Source organism: Pleurodeles waltl, chromosome 5, assembly GCF_031143425.1.
Source record: "Pleurodeles waltl isolate 20211129_DDA chromosome 5, aPleWal1.hap1.20221129, whole genome shotgun sequence".
Classification (NCBI taxonomy): domain Eukaryota; kingdom Metazoa; phylum Chordata; class Amphibia; order Caudata; family Salamandridae; genus Pleurodeles; species Pleurodeles waltl.
In genome coordinates, this window is record NC_090444.1 from 311,952,994 (window position 1) to 311,970,674 (window position 17,681).

Genomic DNA, 17,681 nt, shown 5'->3' on the forward strand with positions numbered 1-17,681 from the left:
GAGTTTGTGCTATTCCGGCTATCTCGACTCTCATCTAAGGTGATGTATCAACTCGAACAGCTCACAATAATGGGAGTCTGCCTCTTTAAACTGCATGCTTACATTAGGAGAAATAATTCAGTGCATCGGGTCAGATAAAATCAAACATCTATCAAAGGTCTAATTCACCACTCAACTTCCACGTGTAATTTTCTGGGGCCATTCATGCTAATGATTTTCTTTCCACATAGTCTGCAATTTAGTGAGCATCAAACCAATTGATAGGGAAACGTTCGTCAAGTTGCATTTTACAATGTTCCGTTTTTTGCTAAAAAATGAACAATGCAGCTTTTGTGAAAGCTGAGCTTGCTTTTAAGTGTGCCATTGAATTGATAGTAGACAATATAACATTGGCAAATTTAGGGCGACTAAGTTACAATTACAAAGCTAAAGCTTTTTAGTAAAACAGCTGAAAATAAATAAAGCACTTCATTAACCATGAAGGCCAAGCAATACAAAAACGCACAAAGGAACACATATGAATATCTAACTTAAGCAGGATTCTGTTTATTTTGTTTGTTGCAATTTTAAGCTTTTGGGATGCAGGTTGAATTGTGCCACTCATTTATAGAGATTAGATGGGCTTGCACTGGTGCTAGGGCAGGAAAACACCTACTTTCTAAATGTGACATTCTCAAAATGATGACTTAAAATCCAACTTTCCCATTAAAGAGGATTTTAAATAACAGTTTCTCGGAAGCCAAACATGAATGTCCTACTTACTCCCAATTAAAAGTTAGCATTTATTAAATGTGAAAAGGCAACCTGATCCTATGGGAGAGGTAGACCTCACAGTAGTGAACACCAAAGTTAGGAGTTATTCACTACCAGAAAATGTAAACCTCAGATGTACATGCCCAGCCTTTTCATTGAAACACAGTCTTCACTATTGGCACCCTAGGGCCTACCTTAAGGATGACGTATATGTAATAATAGGGGAGTTCAAGGCTTGGCAAGGGATTTATTTTACCAAATCGAATGGGCAGTTTAAAATTGCATAAAGGCTGGAAAAATAGACATGGCACATGTTTTAAGTGGTTACAGGAGAGGGCGGCACAACTTATTTCTCCTTGTTCCTTCCCCTTTATTTATGTGTGATGCATTCCACATCATACAAAAAAAAAGGAAAATGCCTTTAAAGATTGTTTTTGTGAAGGGAGGTACACCTTCCTGCACAAAACCAGTCCTGCTTGTAACGCAGAAGCCTTCCACCATAGTGCAACAAAGCCTCCATTGAAGCTTGGCAGCAAACAGTGCACCAGCACAAGGAGGCAGTAGGAATGTGTCATATCTTTGTAAATGTGGTGTATTTCAAATGTCTCCATTTCATGCAGCACAGCAAATTGCCTTGCGCACTGCCTGAAATGGAAGTAAATCTGCCCCTCTGTGACTGAAGGATGCAAGAATGTACCCTTTTCAAGTTGCTAGAATGTACATATTGGAACTGTAAGCTTTTGGTGTGGTTCCCTCAGTATTTTTGCTTCTGACCTCCTGTTTTTGATCCGGTGCTGAAATGTGTTTTTGCTGGCTTGAGGACTCAGGACACTTACCACTGCTGGCCAGTGCTAAAGTGCAAGTGATCTTTGTCTAAACTACATATATGATTGTTTTTTCAATGATTGGCATGCTTAATTTATTAGCAAGTCCCTAGTATAGTGCACCATGTGTGCCCAGGTCCTGTAAATTGAATGCTAATAGTGGGCTTGCAGCACTGATTGTGCCGTGAGTAGTCCTGTAAACATGTCTCAGACCTGCCACTGCAGTGTCTGTGTTGGTGGTTTTAAACTGCCATTTCGACCTGCAAGTGCACCCACATGCGAGGCACAAACCCCAAGGTAGGTCCGAGACAGCCCCATGGGCAGGGTGCAGTATATTTAAAGTGTGGCACATGTACCAGTGTGATTTACATGTCCTGATAGTGAAATACTGCTAATTTCATTTTTCACTATTGCAAGACCTATCTCTCCCATAGGGTAACATGGGAATTGCCTTGAAATGTCTTTCAAGTGCAATCCCCCATTAGGAGCAGACAGAGATGTGGAGTTTGGGGTCTCTGAACTCACAATTAAAAAAAAACCTTTTTGGTGAAGTTGATTTTTGAATTGTAAGTTTGAAAATGCCACTTTTTGAAAGTGGGCATTTCCTTGCTTAACCATTCTGTGCCTCCGCCTGTCTGCTGATTACACATCTGGCTCAGGATGACCAGAGGGCTTTTTGTGCCTTCACTGTAGACAGTCACACAAAGGGAGCTGAGGTGTGCCCTCCGTATGTAGATGGCCCTTCACCAGGCTGATGAGTCTTCTTGAGCTAGAGTGATGGGAGGAGCTGACACTTGCACCTGAATAGGGCTGTGCCTGTCCTCACACAAGGCAGTCTCCAACCCCTTTGAGTGTGTCTGGGGCCAGGACAGGGAAAGGCAGGTCCTTGTGCACTACAAAGACCTATCTTTGAAGTTTGCCTACTTCAAAGACAGAAATGGGTATATGCAATGAATCTCGGACACCACGTAGTTATAATCTTTCTTGACTGAGGACATTCTGCCAGGAAGAAGAGTTGGATGTTGTAGGAGGGACTTCCACTTTGCCTGTTGCTTTGCTGTTTACCGGCCTGCTGCTTGCTGCTACGGCCCTGGGAGTGAAATGACTATACTTGGCTTTCTACATCCTGCTTCCACAGTTTCTCCAATGGCCTGGACTGAGTTTGCCTCATGTTAAGAAGTCTCAGGGGCATCAAAGACTTCACCTGCCAGCACTGTAGCCATGGTCCCCACTGAGTGCAATGACCGCAACTGATGCAGGAGGCCTGATGCCGCTGCAGCACCTCTGAAGTACCACCACAGTGCAAATCCATAGCGATGTGTCATCAACGTCCATAGCACCCGACTCCAACTCTGCCACAGTACCTGCAGCCCGCAGTGTATCATGACACCACGAAGTTGATATTTCACATCTTGACTTGCTGGATCCATCAACCCCTCCTTGCCGTAGTGAACCAGTGCCTTGCTGTCAATGCTGCATCACCTCCCCTGCAACCGTAAGGAACTGACGCCTCACCTCCCCTGACTAGCAGTAAGGAATCAATGCCTCACCTCCCCTGTGGCAGTAAGGAACAGATGCCACATCGACTCCAGCAATGCCTCACCTCCCCGACTCCATGCAACATCTTTTTTTCCCTCATTGTTTTCCAAGGTACTGTAACCGAACTCCGAGTGGCTCTGGGACAGGCCGCCTCCATTGCAAGTGGCATCTAACTGTTGAGGATGATTCTGTCAAGATGTTGTGAATAGCCCCAGTTGGAGCTATTATGTTTCTAAACGTTATGCTTTGAAAATTCATATCTTTACCTGTGTATGTTAGATTTTTATCCTTTTGGCTGTGTTTTATTCAAATAATTTGTGGCTATTTTTCTAAATGGATGTGGAGTACTTTTGTGATGTTTTCACTGGTACTGTGTGTGTGTACAAATCCTTTACACATTGCCTCTGAGAAAACATGACTGCTTGAGCCAAACTGCCAAGGGAGTGAGCAGGACAGCAGCGGATTCTTCACCAGGGTGGGGGAGCGTCACTCCTCCCACCCGCATCTAGCCGCATAGGCAAAAATAAAATGCCAATGAAAAGCTTTCATTGCCATTTATTTTTACAGGCGCAGTGGGCACCAACCCAGTGTCATGCTGGGCATGTGCACTGACTTGACTGGACACTCCAAAGTGCGCATGTCATATTGGTCAGTTGATTTGCCCCAGCCAAGGTGACATGCACACTTTGAAACTCTCCATTCAGCTGTCTTAAGACAGCTGGGTGGGGACCCAGCACTGGCCTCTAGGGCCTAAAGTAGCATTCAGCCAGGCCGCTCCATTCAATCCAGGTGCTCCTCTCATGCTGGTTAACCGCATCAGAGCAGCATCTGGATTGGTTAGGGAAGCTCTTCCTGCATCAGCGAAGGAGAAGAGCACGGAGGAGGATACACAGCCCATGGGTAAGTACTGTTTTTTATTTTAAATGTATAGTGCATGTGTGCGTAATGCATGTATGTGTGTAATGTATGTAAGTGGAGTGGATGTGTTTATTTAGTGTTATGGTTTGGGCTTTTAGAGGGTGGGGTGGCTTACCTTGGGGTTGTGGAGGTAGGGTGTGTTTTATTTTTATCCTTTTGCCCCACCACTTTCAAAGGGTACCAGCTGCTGTTGGAGCAGGGGTTATCTTAGCTGTGTGATTCCTTTACCCCGGCCAGGGGTCAAACCACAGCCAACCAGAGACCCCATTTCTAACAGTACCCTTTCAAAGTTTGCAAGAATTGGTGAACATTAGATTACCCAAAAGGTTATGCTTTGCATTGAGAGTCAACTAAAATGTGTTTGTTTAATTTTGTGTAGTATACAGCACTGTCTCCTCTATTATGGTACTTTTCAGGCATTTTACAAGAATACACAATTGACATTTTCTGACTATTATAATTTAGACTTCTGAATTGCTCAGTAATCAGAGTGATATGTTAATAGCATCCCGAAGTTCCATTGTTGTTGCAATACTTAAGCAGAATTTACCTACATATAATTACGTAGTTGGCCCAATTCACAAATGTAACTTTGGTCGTTAACATAAGTTTACAATCGTAAATACTTTTCTTACTCCTTAGAGTCATTCATAAAACAATTCTTGGTAGTTATAAATGCGCTTTTACAGTATATTACTTCGCAATAAATGTTGAGAAATCTCCAACAGTGAATCTTCTTCAAGAGGTTGGAATGGCACAATTAAAGGCATTGTTTGCCTTGAAAGTTTGTGAATGCTCACAAACATTGACGCATTAATAAATTTCTATTCAACCCCTTTCCACCAAGGAAATGATTATCATGTACACTAGGCAAGGGCTAGCATAAGTCCTTATCCAAATTAGAAAGACGAAAGGCTCACCAATAGATTTAATAGGGATTCAGGGGAGGGGCCTTCTCCATTTGGAAAAATGTTTTTCCACCATAGAGAAATCTGCATAGAGGAAACATGACCTTCATCGACATGGTACCTGACATTCCCATTAGTATGCCTGGGGATCTCAGCTTGTTGGAGCTTTCCATGCTTACTACTAGGAATGTTGGTGATTAGTAAATAAATGGAAAAATATCAGGCAGAGTAGCGAATTTCCACGCACATTATCATGCCTATTTTCATGAATTAAGCTGCTGTCCTCAAATTATCTATGTGATTTTGAAGAAATATAAAATACAAAGATCAATCAATTGTTTAAAGTTTGCACTGTATCTCTCTACAGTATTTATTATGTTGTGGATAGGCATAATTTCATGGAGAAGGTCCTTTTGAAGCTTGTAGAGGTATTTGACTTCATTAATCACAGTATATAGACAAATACTCTCAATTTCTAGAATTATCAGGCACAACACTTGCTTAGTTTAATTAATTTTTATCAGTGAAGTATCAGGTTGTCTGTTAACATGTCACCCTGCTTACTAAATTGTGGTGCCACACAAGTTTCATACCTGCTGGATAGCATGTTCAATGTTGATATTGAGGTATTGTCAAAGCTCCATTTACGTGTAATAATTATATCCAGATTTGCATACAATATGTTTAGTGTCACAAGGTTGTGCTTCTTAATTCTCAACAGTGATGCTGGAGGTCAGGCTTTAGATAAACATGCATTATCTCGAAGAGTTAGACATCGATGAAAAAAAAAATGACTACAGAGATAGCAACAGATGAAACAAACAAACTAGCAAACAAGTATTACACAACAGAATTTCCACGGACCTCCCTGTTACAGACCACTGCCCCTGCATGTTTCTTTCACCCACAAACAATACCCACATACACACACATGCAAACATTCAGACACACTATCTTCATAGTGCAAGTATATGTGGTGGATATGCGTTAGATATGGCGGTGAATAATAATATCTATGTAGCATGTTGCAGTCTACAGCCAGTTTTATATGTCATTCTGCTGAATGAACTATAGAACAGAGCTTTGCAAATTCAAATTGCCGCTTACCACTGCTGAATGTAGCCTTTGGTCATGTGAAACGGTGGCTTACTAAAAGCAACTAATCTCCGAGATGTTCAATATAAAGCTACACAATGCTGTGGTTTAAACTTTTGTTTTTGACCCTCACCCTTTCACTTTACTACCTTCGTCCGATCTGTACAGAAATTAGGATGCTTGCACTGGGAGTAACTTGCTATACCAATAGAAAACTAGATACGTAAATTCTGTGCACTTTTTGCAATGAAACATGATCTATTTTAGTCTACCCTTAATGATGCCTCGCTTGATGAATCTACATAAACCTAAATACATCTGAAGTAATTTGAAAATGTGTTGTGTACTGCAAATTATTACAGATCTGTAAAATGGCGAAAATGCTATTAGTAGTCAAAGATGTTTTTATCCTTCCCATTAACCCTTCCTCTCCCTTATGGTGACCAAGAAAAACAAAAATCACTGGGTTAGACTTAACTTGCTAAGAGTCTACAGAAACTCAAAGTAAAAAATTCCTTCTACTTTTATTCTCTACTCCACCTAATACAGCTAATTGAAACTCAAAATATCAGGAATAACCTACACATGCCAAGTGTCCACACAGTGGTGTGCAGATTCATAAAACTGTGCAAATGGTATTATCAAATCAATGTTTTTTACCAACCTCCTTCAATTTTGCCTACACTTGTTGGATCTGCATGAAACCTGAAATAATACACTGAGCTTAACTTGCTATACGGTACATTCAAGATCGTTAAACAGCATGTAAGTTATGAGGACATGAAAATGTTTTTTTGCTCCTTTTTTACAATTCCTTCTTTTGCCCCTCAATCTGAATTAAACTAAACATAGACACATAAGACTAAACATATTAAAAGCTTGAGAAATTTAATGTAAATATTTTTAAATGATTCCACAGTTATTAGCAAACTTACACCTTTCTGATCTCCATTGACCTATGTCTTTATGACATCTTCACAAATTAAAAACTATCAACAGTAACCAACACATTATATATATATATATATATATATATATATATATATATATATAGCTGCGGCCCAGCTCTGAATCAAACCCCTCACTGGCAGCCAACACCACATAACTCACAGCCTTTGGGCATGGGTGTTTAGGGTTGAATGCAGGCCATCTCTGTGATAGAGTCCTGCTGCTGCCCCCTCCCCCCATGCCTGAGCAATGGGCAGTGGGGGAATTGAGTGCAGGTCCCAAGTGTCATTTTAAGTAAGGCAGACCTACTAAACTTTTCAAAAGATCAGAATACCAAAATATAAAAAGTGGGCCTATTGTCTTTAGGAAGGTATCAGGATATCAACACATATAAAGAATATATTTTATCTTTGTTAAAAGAATTGACCCATAATTACAATTAACTGAATATTTAATGAATTCACACACTGCAGTGTATAACAACAGTGGTTGTAACAAAAAATGCAATCAAGGTTAAATAAAAAAACAACCAGTCTTTAAGCCTTTTAAACCATATTTAAGATGCAAAGTGTGGCCAAAGATCTTCCCTCCTTTCTCTTTATTCCACAATCGGCCCCAAAGAATGGGGTCCCCAGGGTCTAAGACAGACTCTGGCAGGGGGGCCCTCTCCAATTTATTTGGTAATCTGTCCCAGTGCCTCAGAGAGACCTGGGGACCGTGCACCCCATCTCCTAAAAACTGTTTGTGGTGCCAGCAAGGGAAACCTCACTTTTTGCAAAATTGTATTGTAAATCCACTGTGAATTCCCAGTAAAAAAAATAAATAAATAATGGTCCCAGGGGGAAAGGGGTCCGTCCGGCACCCCACCATTACCTTTAGGGGGACAAAGCATTCCTACCTTGTCCCCTAATAACTTTTCTTTATTTTTTTTTCCTAGGACTCTGGACTGAGACCTAAGATGGTTGATGCCACATCGTAGGCAAGAAACCATACCTCCTTTGGAGATAGATAGATAGATAGATAGATAGATAGATAGATAGATAGATAGATAGATAGATAGATAGATAGATAGATAGATTCCAATAGTGCACCTATGGTTCCGATCATATCATAAACCACAGGGCTTAAAATAGAATGGTTTGTACATGTTACCAGACCCTCAACATGACGATATAGGACCACATTACACATGTTATCATTTACATATATTCTGTATTACATATTTTCCATATTTCACAGTTCTCCATTAAATATGTTTTTATGGCACTATAATTTGGGCTACAGCAGCACACAAACATGTCATATAAGTACTTCATTGCACAACAATCCAAACTTTTTCTTTATTTGTTGTGTATTTATTTCTTGCCTATGTTTAGGACAAATAAAACAAAATAGTGTCAGCGCACTGTACAATAGAACAACAGGTGAGCTGAGTTCAGCCCTTATCGTTACCTAACATGTTACTAATAAAGTCACAAAGTTTAAAAAGCCAACATTAATGATTTAAACTGGTCTCAGAGTGGAGCATAAAGGAAAGAGAAGAGTGAATAAAGATCACAGCTGCCTGAAGTGAAAGGCATTGAGAAGGAGGAAAAAAGGGTTAGAAGATTAGGAGAAGAGGAGAAATGAATATGGGGAGTGTTTAATATCAAAAAGTTATAAGGAGAAGCGGTAGGGAGATCTCAATTAGAAAGAAGCTCAGAGTTTACATGAAGAGTGCAATAGGAGTACAGTGGGATAGAAGGTAATGAAAAGATGGCAGAGTAAAAGAGCAGTTCAAGGAGAATATGAAGAAGTCTAGAAGACAACCAAGGTCCAGAGAATTATGAGCAGGACAGTGAATGGAAATATTTTGAGATTGAGACCGCAAATTGAAAGGAGGTGTGGGTAAGTGATGAGAGAAAGGGGTGAAGTAGAGTTGGTTGTTTGAACCAAAAGTCTATACTTAGAACAAAAGTCTAATTTGACTCATAGTAAATTTAGTCTTTAGGTGTAATTTTAGACTTTTGGTCTAAGTTTATCAGGATATTTGACTGATATTTGTCTGACTTTACTATAAGTAAAATTAGACTTTAGGTATAAAGTTAGACTTTTGGTGTAAACGTAGGCTTTTGGTCTCGGTTTACCTTTATGAATCAGGTCCTAAGAGAGTAAATATGAAATAGTTGAACATGCTGAGAAGAAGAAAGAGAGGCCACACATATTCCCAAGATAAAGATAATCTTTCTCTGACTCCAGGTCCCCCTTTCCTGTATACCTTGTGATTCTAGATGGAGGGATTTATATTTGTTGTAATGGAAGGATACAGGGGATGGTAGAATTATATTACTCATCCTCCTTCTTCTGCAGCCACATTCAAGTGTATGACATTGTGTGGGTATTTGATGTCAATACTATGATTCCTAATGGTGATGCTCCTGCCATTGAGATGCAGTACTATGCATTGACCAATTGGGTGGGGGGGTGAGATGCTGCACCTGTTATCAGACCAAAGAGCTCCTATTGCACTACATCCCCCATAGTACATCAAATAGCAGTGCAGTTTGGAAGTGCATACTTGGGGAACTTTCATTTGCTTTCACTGCTGATCATAGTTGACCGCATGACCAATGATGTGCTAATGATGTCTGCATGTAATGGTTCACAATGTGAGCCCATCCCTACCTACTGGCATTTGCCCACAAGTGTGAACTGCCAACAAGAAGCACTGCCACAAGTGTTTGTAGTAAACATCCTGGGACACATCCACTTCAGCTGCCTTTTGCAGCACTTTGCCACTTCAAAGTGCTCCCCATTAATTAGTGTTTTGTCAAACTACACAGTCCCTAGCTGCTATGGATACCAGCTCCCTGAAATGAAGGAAAGAGCTGGCACCACACACACTAAATTTCATAAGCAAATGTGAAAACATAACTTTCATCCAAGAAGAGTTTTACATGGAAGTATGCTAGTTAGTTTAGAACTACAGTTTGTGGATAAAATTGTCCAAATTGTGACATTTGCAGGAGTATGGAGCTGTTCCATCATTCAAAGGAACCATGTGTTGACCCAGGAAAGTGGGCACATACATTTGAGATGTATACATTTGGTAAGTAGACAACTTGCACATTGATGGAATGGAAGTTCTTCTGATTTTTTTTCTGTTCCCTTGCGTGTTGCACCAAGGCAATATGTGTGCCATCATTTGCTGCAACTACATGTGGTAGGTCACCCAAATCATAACATTCTCCCTTCACAGTGACCAAATCCTACTTCTGTGGGAACTGGATGTAGCTGCTCATGTGTCTCATCATTAAAGAAAGGTTGTCTTGTAGCACACCACTGAAAGTTGGTTGGGAGATTCCTCCAGATACTGTCACAGTGTATTGAAAAGAGCCAGCAGTCACACAATTAGGTACTGCCATCAAATCAAATCAAATCATTAACATTTATAAAGCGCGCTACTCACCCGTGTGGGTCTCAAGGCGCTAGGGGAAAAAAAGGGGGGGTTATCGCTGCTCGAACAGCCAGGTCTTTAGGAGTCTCCGGAAAGCGGAGTGGTCCTGGGTGGTCCTGAGGCTGGTGGGGAGGGAGTTCCAGGTCTTGGCCGCGAGGAAGGAAAAAGATCTCCCACCCGCCGTGGAGCGGCGGATGCGCGGGACGGCAGCGAGTGCGAGACCAGAGGAACGGAGGAGGCGGGTGGGGACGGAACTATTCGTGTTATCGCTGTTGTATTCATATTGTGAAGCATGAGATCAGGCTCCAGCTGGTGACACAAATCCAAGATAATTTGCCTCTTTAATATTCCTTTTCTAAAAAGAAAAAGGGAGCACACTGCCTTGCATTCAAGCGGAAAATAGCCCCAAGGCATCATGGTAAATGCAGTCATTTAAATATAAATAGCAAGAATTTTTCAAAAAATTATTCACCCTTAGTAGGTGCAGCAAGTGCCGTATCGCTGTAGAAAGTCTTTCACCTAAGGTAGGTGCAGCGAGTGCCGTATCTCTGGACACGTGTTTCTGGCTTTCGGCCGTCATCAGCAGAGAGCGTATGTAACTGAAGGGGTCGCTTGAAATGCCGCCAAACGTCTTTACAGGTTTTTGTACCACTCAGTAGGCACACAGGTGCATCGCCAGTGCTCGTCAGCAAGAGGCTCACGGGAGCCGTCATTTAGACATCCAAAAAGAAAAAGGGAGCACACTGCCTTGCATTCAAGCGGAAAATAGCCCCAAGGCATCATGGTAAATGCAGTCATTTAAATATAAATAGCAAGAATTTTTCAAAAAATTATTCACCCTTAGTAGGTGCAGCAAGTGCCGTATCGCTGTAGAAAGTCTTTCACCTAAGGTAGGTGCAGCGAGTGCCGTATCTCTGGACACGTGTTTCTGGCTTTCGGCCGTCATCAGCAGAGAGCGTATGTAACTGAAGGGGTCGCTTGAAATGCCGCCAAACGTCTTTACAGGTTTTTGTACCACTCAGTAGGCACACAGGTGCATCGCCAGTGCTCGTCAGCAAGAGGCTCACGGGAGCCGTCATTTAGACATCCAAAAAGAAAAAGGGAGCACACTGCCTTGCATTCAAGCGGAAAATAGCCCCAAGGCATCATGGTAAATGCAGTCATTTAAATATAAATAGCAAGAATTTTTCAAAAAATTATTCACCCTTAGTAGGTGCAGCAAGTGCCGTATCGCTGTAGAAAGTCTTTCACCTAAGGTAGGTGCAGCGAGTGCCGTATCTCTGGACACGTGTTTCTGGCTTTCGGCCGTCATCAGCAGAGAGCGTATGTAACTGAAGGGGTCGCTTGAAATGCCGCCAAACGTCTTTACAGGTTTTTGTACCACTCAGTAGGCACACAGGTGCATCGCCAGTGCTCGTCAGCAAGAGGCTCACGGGAGCCGTCATTTAGACATCCAAAAAGAAAAAGGGAGCACACTGCCTTGCATTCAAGCGGAAAATAGCCCCAAGGCATCATGGTAAATGCAGTCATTTAAATATAAATAGCAAGAATTTTTCAAAAAATTATTCACCCTTAGTAGGTGCAGCAAGTGCCGTATCGCTGTAGAAAGTCTTTCACCTAAGGTAGGTGCAGCGAGTGCCGTATCTCTGGACACGTGTTTCTGGCTTTCGGCCGTCATCAGCAGAGAGCGTATGTAACTGAAGGGGTCGCTTGAAATGCCGCCAAACGTCTTTACAGGTTTTTGTACCACTCAGTAGGCACACAGGTGCATCGCCAGTGCTCGTCAGCAAGAGGCTCACGGGAGCCGTCATTTAGACATCCAAAAAGAAAAAGGGAGCACACTGCCTTGCATTCAAGCGGAAAATAGCCCCAAGGCATCATGGTAAATGCAGTCATTTAAATATAAATAGCAAGAATTTTTCAAAAAATTATTCACCCTTAGTAGGTGCAGCAAGTGCCGTATCGCTGTAGAAAGTCTTTCACCTAAGGTAGGTGCAGCGAGTGCCGTATCTCTGGACACGTGTTTCTGGCTTTCGGCCGTCATCAGCAGAGAGCGTATGTAACTGAAGGGGTCGCTTGAAATGCCGCCAAACGTCTTTACAGGTTTTTGTACCACTCAGTAGGCACACAGGTGCATCGCCAGTGCTCGTCAGCAAGAGGCTCACGGGAGCCGTCATTTAGACATCCAAAAAGAAAAAGGGAGCACACTGCCTTGCATTCAAGCAGAAAATAGCCCCAAGGCATCATGGTAAATGCAGTCATTTAAATATAAATAGCAAGAATTTTTCAAAAAATTATTCACCCTTAGTAGGTGCAGCAAGTGCCGTATCGCTGTAGAAAGTCTTTCACCTAAGGTAGGTGCAGCGAGTGCCGTATCTCTGGACACGTGTTTCTGGCTTTCGGCCGTCATCAGCAGAGAGCGTATGTAACTGAAGGGGTCGCTTGAAATGCCGCCAAACGTCTTTACAGGTTTTTGTACCACTCAGTAGGCACACAGGTGCATCGCCAGTGCTCGTCAGCAAGAGGCTCACGGGAGCCGTCATTTAGACATCCAAAAAGAAAAAGGGAGCACACTGCCTTGCATTCAAGCGGAAAATAGCCCCAAGGCATCATGGTAAATGCAGTCATTTAAATATAAATAGCAAGAATTTTTCAAAAAATTATTCACCCTTAGTAGGTGCAGCAAGTGCCGTATCGCTGTAGAAAGTCTTTCACCTAAGGTAGGTGCAGCGAGTGCCGTATCTCTGGACACGTGTTTCTGGCTTTCGGCCGTCATCAGCAGAGAGCGTATGTAACTGAAGGGGTCGCTTGAAATGCCGCCAAACGTCTTTACAGGTTTTTGTACCACTCAGTAGGCACACAGGTGCATCGCCAGTGCTCGTCAGCAAGAGGCTCACGGGAGCCGTCATTTAGACATCCAAAAAGAAAAAGGGAGCACACTGCCTTGCATTCAAGCGGAAAATAGCCCCAAGGCATCATGGTAAATGCAGTCATTTAAATATAAATAGCAAGAATTTTTCAAAAAATTATTCACCCTTAGTAGGTGCAGCAAGTGCCGTATCGCTGTAGAAAGTCTTTCACCTAAGGTAGGTGCAGCGAGTGCCGTATCTCTGGACACGTGTTTCTGGCTTTCGGCCGTCATCAGCAGAGAGCGTATGTAACTGAAGGGGTCGCTTGAAATGCCGCCAAACGTCTTTACAGGTTTTTGTACCACTCAGTAGGCACACAGGTGCATCGCCAGTGCTCGTCAGCAAGAGGCTCACGGGAGCCGTCATTTAGACATCCAAAAAGAAAAAGGGAGCACACTGCCTTGCATTCAAGCGGAAAATAGCCCCAAGGCATCATGGTAAATGCAGTCATTTAAATATAAATAGCAAGAATTTTTCAAAAAATTATTCACCCTTAGTAGGTGCAGCAAGTGCCGTATCGCTGTAGAAAGTCTTTCACCTAAGGTAGGTGCAGCGAGTGCCGTATCTCTGGACACGTGTTTCTGGCTTTCGGCCGTCATCAGCAGAGAGCGTATGTAACTGAAGGGGTCGCTTGAAATGCCGCCAAACGTCTTTACAGGTTTTTGTACCACTCAGTAGGCACACAGGTGCATCGCCAGTGCTCGTCAGCAAGAGGCTCACGGGAGCCGTCATTTAGACATCCAAAAAGAAAAAGGGAGCACACTGCCTTGCATTCAAGCGGAAAATAGCCCCAAGGCATCATGGTAAATGCAGTCATTTAAATATAAATAGCAAGAATTTTTCAAAAAATTATTCACCCTTAGTAGGTGCAGCAAGTGCCGTATCGCTGTAGAAAGTCTTTCACCTAAGGTAGGTGCAGCGAGTGCCGTATCTCTGGACACGTGTTTCTGGCTTTCGGCCGTCATCAGCAGAGAGCGTATGTAACTGAAGGGGTCGCTTGAAATGCCGCCAAACGTCTTTACAGGTTTTTGTACCACTCAGTAGGCACACAGGTGCATCGCCAGTGCTCGTCAGCAAGAGGCTCACGGGAGCCGTCATTTAGACATCCAAAAAGAAAAAGGGAGCACACTGCCTTGCATTCAAGCGGAAAATAGCCCCAAGGCATCATGGTAAATGCAGTCATTTAAATATAAATAGCAAGAATTTTTCAAAAAATTATTCACCCTTAGTAGGTGCAGCAAGTGCCGTATCGCTGTAGAAAGTCTTTCACCTAAGGTAGGTGCAGCGAGTGCCGTATCTCTGGACACGTGTTTCTGGCTTTCGGCCGTCATCAGCAGAGAGCGTATGTAACTGAAGGGGTCGCTTGAAATGCCGCCAAACGTCTTTACAGGTTTTTGTACCACTCAGTAGGCACACAGGTGCATCGCCAGTGCTCGTCAGCAAGAGGCTCACGGGAGCCGTCATTTAGACATCCAAAAAGAAAAAGGGAGCACACTGCCTTGCATTCAAGCGGAAAATAGCCCCAAGGCATCATGGTAAATGCAGTCATTTAAATATAAATAGCAAGAATTTTTCAAAAAATTATTCACCCTTAGTAGGTGCAGCAAGTGCCGTATCGCTGTAGAAAGTCTTTCACCTAAGGTAGGTGCAGCGAGTGCCGTATCTCTGGACACGTGTTTCTGGCTTTCGGCCGTCATCAGCAGAGAGCGTATGTAACTGAAGGGGTCGCTTGAAATGCCGCCAAACGTCTTTACAGGTTTTTGTACCACTCAGTAGGCACACAGGTGCATCGCCAGTGCTCGTCAGCAAGAGGCTCACGGGAGCCGTCATTTAGACATCCAAAAAGAAAAAGGGAGCACACTGCCTTGCATTCAAGCGGAAAATAGCCCCAAGGCATCATGGTAAATGCAGTCATTTAAATATAAATAGCAAGAATTTTTCAAAAAATTATTCACCCTTAGTAGGTGCAGCAAGTGCCGTATCGCTGTAGAAAGTCTTTCACCTAAGGTAGGTGCAGCGAGTGCCGTATCTCTGGACACGTGTTTCTGGCTTTCGGCCGTCATCAGCAGAGAGCGTATGTAACTGAAGGGGTCGCTTGAAATGCCGCCAAACGTCTTTACAGGTTTTTGTACCACTCAGTAGGCACACAGGTGCATCGCCAGTGCTCGTCAGCAAGAGGCTCACGGGAGCCGTCATTTAGACATCCAAAAAGAAAAAGGGAGCACACTGCCTTGCATTCAAGCGGAAAATAGCCCCAAGGCATCATGGTAAATGCAGTCATTTAAATATAAATAGCAAGAATTTTTCAAAAAATTATTCACCCTTAGTAGGTGCAGCAAGTGCCGTATCGCTGTAGAAAGTCTTTCACCTAAGGTAGGTGCAGCGAGTGCCGTATCTCTGGACACGTGTTTCTGGCTTTCGGCCGTCATCAGCAGAGAGCGTATGTAACTGAAGGGGTCGCTTGAAATGCCGCCAAACGTCTTTACAGGTTTTTGTACCACTCAGTAGGCACACAGGTGCATCGCCAGTGCTCGTCAGCAAGAGGCTCACGGGAGCCGTCATTTAGACATCCAAAAAGAAAAAGGGAGCACACTGCCTTGCATTCAAGCGGAAAATAGCCCCAAGGCATCATGGTAAATGCAGTCATTTAAATATAAATAGCAAGAATTTTTCAAAAAATTATTCACCCTTAGTAGGTGCAGCAAGTGCCGTATCGCTGTAGAAAGTCTTTCACCTAAGGTAGGTGCAGCGAGTGCCGTATCTCTGGACACGTGTTTCTGGCTTTCGGCCGTCATCAGCAGAGAGCGTATGTAACTGAAGGGGTCGCTTGAAATGCCGCCAAACGTCTTTACAGGTTTTTGTACCACTCAGTAGGCACACAGGTGCATCGCCAGTGCTCGTCAGCAAGAGGCTCACGGGAGCCGTCATTTAGACATCCAAAAAGAAAAAGGGAGCACACTGCCTTGCATTCAAGCGGAAAATAGCCCCAAGGCATCATGGTAAATGCAGTCATTTAAATATAAATAGCAAGAATTTTTCAAAAAATTATTCACCCTTAGTAGGTGCAGCAAGTGCCGTATCGCTGTAGAAAGTCTTTCACCTAAGGTAGGTGCAGCGAGTGCCGTATCTCTGGACACGTGTTTCTGGCTTTCGGCCGTCATCAGCAGAGAGCGTATGTAACTGAAGGGGTCGCTTGAAATGCCGCCAAACGTCTTTACAGGTTTTTGTACCACTCAGTAGGCACACAGGTGCATCGCCAGTGCTCGTCAGCAAGAGGCTCACGGGAGCCGTCATTTAGACATCCAAAAAGAAAAAGGGAGCACACTGCCTTGCATTCAAGCGGAAAATAGCCCCAAGGCATCATGGTAAATGCAGTCATTTAAATATAAATAGCAAGAATTTTTCAAAAAATTATTCACCCTTAGTAGGTGCAGCAAGTGCCGTATCGCTGTAGAAAGTCTTTCACCTAAGGTAGGTGCAGCGAGTGCCGTATCTCTGGACACGTGTTTCTGGCTTTCGGCCGTCATCAGCAGAGAGCGTATGTAACTGAAGGGGTCGCTTGAAATGCCGCCAAACGTAAAAACGTACATAAACCTGAGAAGACTTTTGGCGGCATTTCAAGCAACCCCACAGACTTGGCTGCTCTCTGCTGATGACGGGCTAAACCTAGAAACACGTGTCCAGAGATACACAGCACTTGCTGCACCTACTTAGGTGAAAGACTTTTGATTACTTTTTCAGCACAAAACGAAGTGACTGCATTTACCATGATGCATTGGGGCTAACCTTTTGCTTGAGTGTGAGGCAGTGTGCTCCCTTTTTTCTTTTTGTCCAATGACTGCTCCCTTGAGCTAACGAGCTGACGAGCTCTGGAGAGGCACCTGTGCGCCAGTGAGTGGTACATAAACCTGAGAAGACTTTTGGCGGCATTTCAAGCAACCCCACAGACTTGGCTGCTCTCTGCTGATGACGGGCTAAACCTAGAAACACGTGTCCAGAGATACACAGCACTTGCTGCACCTACTTAGGTGAAAGACTTTTGATTACTTTTTCAGCACAAAACGAAGTGACTGCATTTACCATGATGCATTGGGGCTAACCTTTTGCTTGAGTGTGAGGCAGTGTGCTCCCTTTTTTCTTTTTGTCCAATGACTGCTCCCTTGAGCTAACGAGCTGACGAGCTCTGGAGAGGCACCTGTGCGCCAGTGAGTGGTACATAAACCTGAGAAGACTTTTGGCGGCATTTCAAGCAACCCCACAGACTTGGCTGCTCTCTGCTGATGACGGGCTAAACCTAGAAACACGTGTCCAGAGATACACAGCACTTGCTGCACCTACTTAGGTGAAAGAC